The sequence below is a fragment of the Ictidomys tridecemlineatus genome, chromosome 3 (genome assembly GCF_052094955.1).
Source record: "Ictidomys tridecemlineatus isolate mIctTri1 chromosome 3, mIctTri1.hap1, whole genome shotgun sequence".
NCBI classification, from domain to species: domain Eukaryota; kingdom Metazoa; phylum Chordata; class Mammalia; order Rodentia; family Sciuridae; genus Ictidomys; species Ictidomys tridecemlineatus.
In genome coordinates this window covers 74,631,759-74,640,208 of record NC_135479.1, presented here as the reverse complement: position 1 = coordinate 74,640,208, position 8,450 = coordinate 74,631,759, and the positions used below count along the sequence as shown (strand labels likewise).

Genomic DNA, 8,450 nt, shown 5'->3' with positions numbered 1-8,450 from the left:
TGTCTACAGTCACTCTTCTGTCTACTCTTCACAACCCTCTTTCATCCATGTTAGCGACATCTGCATTCAGTCCTGTATCATCCATTTGCTAGAGTGACCATGTTCCCAGTTTTGCAGGGCAAATCAAGATGGTTGGTTGACCCATCGGTCTCCCAGGAATCCTACAGTTGACCTATCGGCCCTCAGCCATCTTCAACTCCAAACTCGTCTCTGACCCCCTGTTCACCTGCCCTGCCAGAGGGGAAAGCTCCTCCCCTACTTGGCTCCTCCCCTTCCCCACCCCTTCCGGAAGCTGCAGCAACGAATCCCGGCGCCCTAGCAACAGCGCCTTTCAGGCTGCCCAGTTCGCGTGCGCGGCTTCCGGTACAAGCCAATAGCTAGGGGCACCGGGAGCGAGGTGCGGGGGGCGGGGCTCTGAGCAGTCGCCGCCATTTTGGTGGAAGAGAAACAATAGGACTGAGGCGCCGCGGGACCGGTCTGTGGCCGCAGGTAACGCCCGCCTCGCGGTGCCTGTGGTCCTGCCACCCCAGGAGCTTTGGGGAAGGTTTTTGTTGTTGTTGTTTTGTTTTGTTTCTGGCTGTTAGAGGACAGGGTCTCTGGGCGTTGGGGGTCTCCCCACATTATTTGGGAGGTAGTCTCTCGCTGTCATTGTGCAGGAGGTCTCCCCGGGTCTTCGTGGAGCCATATTTTCCCTGGCCATTTGCGAGAAGCATCGTAGTTTTGGGTCACTGGGAAGAGAAGCTCCCCTCTGGATTTGGGGGGTGGGCAGGATCTTCGCCGATCATTGGAGAGAGGTCTCCTGGAATTTTGAGGGGTGGGTCGTATCTTTCCCCCGTCTTTGAGGAGATCTTCCGAGGTTTTTAGGTGGACGAGAACTTTCCGTAATGTTGAAATATCTACCCAGGTCATTGGCGATCATGATATCCCAGGTTATTGAGGATGTGGTCTTCCATCTTTGAGTGTAGGGGTCAGCCCAGTGCCTCAGATACTGTTACCTGAGGCTGGCAAACGTGCAGCCATTTTGGGTGTTGATTGCCAGTTGGGTATTTGTTGGGGGAATCAGCGCACCCAACATTTTTAAAACTGTCTTGCAGTGTATCAGAAGACTCCTATTTTATTCTGATGTTTCTACCATTGAGTGGAGAAATTTAATTTCCTTCAAATTTGATTAGACGGCTTTTGTCTTGCATTCTAATGACTTTATTGTAGGATTTTATTGGCTCAGTATCTAGAAAGCCCGACTAGCAGGAAAAAAACGAGTGAAAACAAAATGTAGAAACCAGTAAAATTTAGTGCTCTTTAAGTACCAGTAGCTAGTCACTGCTTGGAATTAAACGTTAGCAAAATTGCACACATAAACAAGAATAAACTAAAATCATGGAAGAATAATTTAAGAAAAATTACTGAAACTTTAGAATAGAGTAACAAAAACATTGGAGCTTACTAGTTTTTGTTTTTTTCTAATAAAGGACCATAATTACAGTAATTTTGTTGAGTTCTAGTATTTAAAATGTTTGCTGTATTTGCATTTTTAGCAGGATAACACCTAACAGGAAACTTAAGACGCTTATTTGTGTAGTTTATTGCTATGGGGTTTGTATATTTCCTCCTGTAACTTGGCATTAAGTATTTAAAAGATAAATTTCAGGGTGGTGTTTTAACTTTAGCCACTTAGAATTTGAAATGGTAAATGAATACTTAATCATATTTGACATTAATTGCCTAGTAATTTTTTTTTTTGAAGAAAAAGTCTGTTGAACTGTTGTTTAGATTGGTTTTCCTGCATTGTGATTTTAAAGTAGAATTCACAGGCATTATTAGAAATTATGTGGATAAGAACTAGGATTAGAGTTGATTTCCTTGTAGAAACCAGTTTAGCAGATGTGATAGGCTTCTTTTTTGCTTGGAAGCTTTGTAGGTGACAGACTGGATCACTATATATCAGCCCTAAGACTTTCTGAGCAATGGAATGTATCAGGAAAGAGCAATCACTGACTGATGAAACTTAGCTATTCTCCCTTGCAAAAGGATGTCAGAGCAGTGTGTAAGCTCCTGAGATGTCACTTGTATCTAGGCAACAGGGATGAGCATGAGCCTCCCTGAGGCCAGTTTGCTGAGGTGAAAATTTTCCATTGTTTGGCTCATAAAGATGATGCTTTGGAGAAGAATTTTTTTCTTTAAGTAAAGTTATTTTACTTAATGTGATGATCATCTTAAACAAATTGAACCCATTTTTGGACTGTAGAAAGTAAGTAGATGCCGGGGGCTGAGGTTGTGGCTCAGCGGTAGAACATTTGCCTAGTACGCTCAGGGCCCTGGGTTCAATCAGCACCACATAAAAATAAATAAAGGTTAAAAAAAAAAAAAAAGAAAGAAAGCAGATGATTACTTTTATGTGGTTACATTTTAAAGCATGTTTTTGTTTTTTAAATAAATTGTGTTTTTGCTTCTTTGTGTGCAGTGTAATAGGAGTACTGTTTTGTGATATATTTTGATGACATTAAAATGTCCTTTTCCCAAAAAATTGAATGTAGGTTCACTCAAGAGTTTGCAGGACAGTCTGCAAAGATGATGCATATTTGCTTTGAATTTGTCACTTATCACCAGTTTCAGCTGTTAACCAATTTCTAGCCATCTTGTTTCTTCTGTTCTCTGCACTGACCTCCCTCAATGCCTTTTTTTTTTTTTTTTTTTTCTAGTGGTGGTACTGGGGATTGAACCTATTGGCTTTGCCCATGCTAGGCAAGTGCTCTACCGATGAGCTATATCCCTAGCCTTCACTAAAATGTCTAATCCTATTTTTCCCAGAAATGTTTTTGTTTTTCTATTTTGCTGTGCCCAGGGTCTTGTGCAAGTGCTATGCCACTGAGCTATAATCCCTGCCCTCAGAAATGTTATTTTATCACTGTGTACATACCTATAATCCTGACTCAGGAAGCTGAGGCCGAATTGCAAGTTCCAGGCCAGCCTCAGCAAGTTAGTGGAACCTTGTCTCAAAAAAAAAAAGGTGGTAAAGCATTCCTGAATCGTTCCCAGTACCAAAAAAAAAAAAAGTTATTTATCCATAATATTCTATTCCTGTGTGTATCTCCAAAAGACAAAGAACCATGGAATCGATGATAACATTGCTCTTTCTAAAAAGTGTTAATTCCTTAATTTTTTTTTTCAGGTTTTGTACATGGCATTTGATGGAAATGGCTCTTTTGTCTTTTAAATTTATATGTGCTTGGTCTTTTTTTTTTTTTTTTTGTAGTTTTTATCTGTTAAGCAACTGTGTGGTGGAATTTCCCATATGCTGGTTTTGCTGATCACTCCCTGTGCTCAATACCTTTTGGCTCTGGTGCCTGGTTTGAAGAATTTATTCTTGTTTATTATTTTGGCGAAGAAGCTGAGAAGAAACTGCCAGGTCTCATTTGGAAATGAGGCCCATGCTGATGGTGGTGTATACCTTTAAACCTGGTATACAGGTTTACCAGGAGATGCTGAGGCAGGGGCATTATGAGTTTGAACTCAGCCTGGGCAACATAGTGAGGCACTATCTCAAAAAAAAAAAAAAAAAAAAAAAAAAAAAAAAGCCCCAAGCTGAACTGTGATGAGTACTAGGGACCTGAAGGACCATATAGGAAGAAATCCTCCTCCTCCGTATTATGCGGTTCAGATATTCTGAATGCTACATGCTTGGTGTGGAATTGAGAGGAGATTCTGATTCTTGGCCTCTAGGAGGGTATTGATGTCCTGCCTCTTGTGTTGTGCCCTTTGCTCATAGGAGGCTTATAGTTAGAGAAGCCTTGACCCTTTGTAGGTAATTCTCCAATATATATTTTTTTCTTTGCTCCTTTTTTCATTCCTTTTCTTTTTTTCTTTCATACTAGGATTGAACCCAGGGGTGCTTAACCACTGAGCTACATCCCTTCTCTGTACACCCCCCCCCCCCAGCCTGTTTTGAGATAGGGCTTGCTAAGTTGCTGAGCCTGGCTTTGAACTTTTGATTCTGTTTCAGTTGCTGGGGTTATAGGCATGAGCCACGTGCCTGGCCCAAATATGTTTTCTGTTTAGATTCACTTCAGCTCCAGTTCACTGCTTCCAGCTATCTGCTGAACATTTTTTTTTGAGGGCTTGACCATTCCTTAAGTGTCTGCAGCTTAATTCAGTATCTTCTCAGTTATTTCGGACACTTCATAAACAAAAAATCTTTGTCCTGATTTGTGAAGGCTCAATATCTGTTACATTCCTCTAATTTGATTCTTGTGTCAGCATTTCTAAAGATAGAATCTATGGTTGACCACTCCCCAGATTATATGCAAAATTCAGAAGGTGTGTGTGTGTTTTTTTTTTTTTTTTCAAGAGAAAGATCCATAGATGTTTTAGATTCTCTGGGGGTTTAATTCCCTCCCCCAGAAAGTTTAAGCAGAGTGGATAAGTACTAAACTCTGTTTCATTGCCTTCCTTGCTTCCTTGATTTCCTTGTTGCAGGGCAGTAGGCCCCATGAGTACATGGAAAAGGCAGGGACCCTGTGCCCTGCCATGAAATAGAGGAGGTGACCTTAAAGAGGTCATGCCAGGGGGCTGGGGATGTGGCTCAAGCGTTATCGCGCTTGCCTGGCATGCGTGTGGCCCGGGTTCGATTCTCAGCACCACGTACAAACAAAATGTTGTGTCCGCCAATAACTAAAAAATAAATATTAAAATTCTCTCTCTCTCTCCCTCCCTCTCTCACACTCTCTCAAAAAAAAAAAAAAAAAAGAGGTCATGCCAGGTGGGACAAATATCTGAGACAAAACAATTCTTGTACCTTGGGGGGCCCAGAACCTGAGTGAGGGAAGATAGCCCCCTCCCCAAATGAATAAAGAGACTCATTAAAATGAGAAGGAAGCCCAGGGAGCTATTCTTGGTGGCATACGCCTGTAATCCCAGAGGCTTGGAGGCTGAGGCAGGAGGGTTGCAGATTCAAAGTCAGCTTAGCAAAATCGAGGCACTAAGCAACTCAGTGAGACCCTGTCTCTAAATAAAATACAAAATAGGCTGAGAATGTGGCTCAGTGGTTGTTTGCCCCTGAGTTCATTCCTCAGTACCAAAATAAATAAATGAAGGAAGGAAGCAAGCTATCTCAAGACTGGGGATAGTGAAGAGATGTCAGCTTGATCTTAGTTGTTTTGGACTCTTGGGTGTTGTAGCTCTGGAAGAGATGTTCCTGTTATCCCCTTCCTCCAGAACATTCTCAGGCTTAGGACTGGTTCTTCTAGTGTGTGTGTGTGTGTATATATAGGGAGCATACTGGGGATTAAACCCACCACTGAGCTACATTCATAGCCCTTTTTATTTTGCGACAGGATCTTGCTAAGTTGCCCATGCTGGCCTCAAACTTGTGATCCTTCTCCCTGAGTCTCCTGAATAGTTGGAAAACGGGTGTGTGCCATCACTTTTGACATCTTCAAGTAACCAGATATTAAATTCATGAACATGCTAGGTTGCCTTAAACATGTGATATGAAACTAAGAAAGAAGCTTGAGAGTTTTTGTTTATTTTGATACTAGCCATTTAATCCAGGGGCACTCTACCATTGAATTGAACCTGCAGGCCCCTCCCCCCTTTTAAAATTTTGAGACGGGGTCTCACCGAGTTGCTGAGGCTGGCTTTGAACTTGTGATCCTCCTGCTTCAACTTCCCAAGTCACTGGGATTACAGGTTGCACCACTATACCTGGCTAGTTTGAGAGATTTCTACATCATAGTTTTTCATATAAATTTTTCTTCCCAATATTTCCATTTTTACATGTGGTTCTAATATGTATAGGATGTTACAGCAATTTTGACCAATCTAAGAGGGTCACTTATGAGTTCCTGTTATGTACTTTCTTACCAGTTGGGGTACTGGAGATAGAGAATTGCCCTAAAAGGATAATTGAGGGCTGGGGATGTGGCTCAAGCAGTAACGAGTTCGCCTGGCATGAGCAGGGCACTGGGTTCGATTCTCAGCACCACATAAAAATAAAATAAAGATGTTGTGTCCACCGAAAACTGAAAAATAAGTATTAAAATTTCTCTCTCTTTCTTTAAAAAAAAAGATAATTGACTTTTTAAGGAAGACTGAAAGTTCTTGATGTTATTTTGAATACATTTAGCTATTTACAAGAAAATTTGATATTTTGATAAAGGGCACATATGACACCTCAGAATGAATAGTTTAGATTTATTTGGAGTGATGCTACAGTTTAAGAAGGAGAGTTTTTTGAGTTTGTTTGTTAAAATAATTTGAGGGGGGGCTTAAAATAGCAGACATATTTTCTCATAGTGCTGATTTTTTAAAAAAAATAATTTTGAAGTTAAATTGATTTTTAGCTGATAAATAAAGTTTTTCAATGGTTAAAATTCTGTTAACTCTTGCAGGCAATTCTGATAAACATTCTTTGGTAGACCAAAAGCACCTTCTACCTATCCCACTTGATCTTGAGGTCTTTTATAGTCTGTCATTCCATAAATCTAAGTCTGATAATGCAAAGATGGGGTAATGTATTTGTGCTGGTACTTGGAAAGAGGAGAAGCAGCTGAGAGGCTGCTATGCCCCTTACAGAAAAGTTTGTACAGATTTTTGGAACTGAATTTGCTGTTTTACTTTTCCCTTTGCCTTAGGGGAAAGAATCTGCATGGCTATATGACTTTAATGAAATAGTTCCAATAGTTCCAATTATACAACTTGTGGATTCTTTCTTTTTTTCTTTTTTAAATTTTTAATATTTATTTTTCAGTTTTCGGCGGACACAACATCTTTGTTTGTATGTGGTGCTGAGGATCGAACCTGGGCCGCACGCATGCCAGGCGAGCGCGCTACGGCTTGAGCCACATCCCCAGCCCTCTTTCTTTCTTTTTAATTAAAACTAGAATAAAATGCTGTTGAAGGTGAAAAATAAACATCTAGTGTTGGAACCCAGGAGTTGAGTTTATATAAAGCTTTTGTGCATCGTTTCTCTGGTCCTGCTGCTTTGGTAGGTTCATTGACTGTGTGGCATGGGGGATCCTCACAGCCAGATGAGCTGCAGCTCCTTTAAGATTAGACTTATGAACTGGGCGTGGTGGCATATGCTTGTAATCCCAGCAGCTCAGGAGGCTGAGGCAGGAGGATTAGGAGTTCAAAGGCAGACATAGTGAGGCCCTAAGCAACTTGGTGAAACCCTGTCTCTAAATAAAATACAAAAAGGACCAGCAATGTGGAATCAGTGATTCAGCGCCTGGGTTCAATCACTGATAACAAAAACAATAAATAAATAAATAAGTAGAGATTAGCTCTGTGGGGCTGGGGTTGAGGTTCAGTGGTAGAGCGCTTGCTTAACACATGTTAGCCACTGAGTTTGATCCTCAGCACCACATAAAAATAAATTAAATTAATTAAATAAAGGTATTGTGTCCATCTACAATTAAAAAACAAAAGATTAGATCTGTGATTCCAACATACTTAGCAGTATTTCTTTAATCTCAGGCACTGTTGTTTTCCTGCAGCAAGACCTAGGTGATATGGTGCTTCAGTGTAATCACTTAAGGACAGTATCATAGGATCTACTCCAGGGATTTGTGAGAATGGAGGAGCTATTTAAACAGTAAGTGCTTAATAAACAGGAGCTCTCATTTCTGGCACAGTCATATCTCATTGATGTTGAAGACTGAGGAGTTTGATCATTACTTCCTCTGACCTTTGTGTGCCTTGTATATATGCCTTAGGGACATTCCTTATTGGGTAGTTATCTTCATTTGTTTCTGTGTGATCCATCTCTCATCATGGAGTAAAACTCTTAGCATACAGTGATTGCATTAGCGCTTGCTTGTAGATGAATTTAAAAGCTTCAAAAACTTGGCAGCTATATGTTTTCTTTTTTTCTTTTTTAAATTTCTTTTTGGTTGTTAATGAACTTTTTTTGTCCTTATTTTTATGTGGTGCTGAGGATAGAACCCAGTGCTTCAGCATGCTAGGTGAGAATGCTACCACTGAGCTACAACCCCAGCCCTGTTTTCTTGTTTCTGTCCATGAATCCTCCTCCCCTGCCCTGTTTTCTCTTCCCATTGCAAAACCAATATATGTTCAGAGTTTAAGAATATTTCAAGGAGTTAGAAACATTCAGAAAACTGAAAAGGAGGGAATGATGATCTTATCACCTACTATAGGACAGGTTTTGTGACACTGGAAGTTGATATATAATGTACATATAAGTAAATAATACATAATCACAAATTTCATCTTTATTTATTTATTTTTGTGCCAGGGATTGAACTCAGGAGCACTTGACCACTGAGCCACATCCCAGCCCTGTTTTGTATTTTATTTAGAGGTAGGGTCTCACTGAGTTGCTTAGCACCTTGCTGTCTGGCATGAGACGATCCTCCTGCATCAGCCTCTTGAGCCACTAGGATTATAAGAATGTGCCACTGCAGCTGGCACAAATACCATCTTTAAACAAAAGA

General features: G+C 40.6%; 1 protein-coding gene across 4 annotated transcripts in view; it reads left to right on the top strand.

Moving 5' to 3' along the window:
- Positions 1–330: 330 nt before the first annotated feature.
- Ip6k2 (inositol hexakisphosphate kinase 2) overlaps positions 331–8,450 on the top strand; it is a 28,005-nt gene continuing 19,885 nt past the window's right edge. For 3 of the 4 annotated variants that reach the window (XM_005326885.3, XM_005326886.5, XM_040269672.2), the window contains exon 1: positions 331–489. The gene's annotated coding sequence lies outside the window, so the exon portion shown is untranslated. The remainder of the gene's footprint in view (positions 490–8,450) is intronic. The other variant, XM_040269669.2, reaches the window with a different exon arrangement.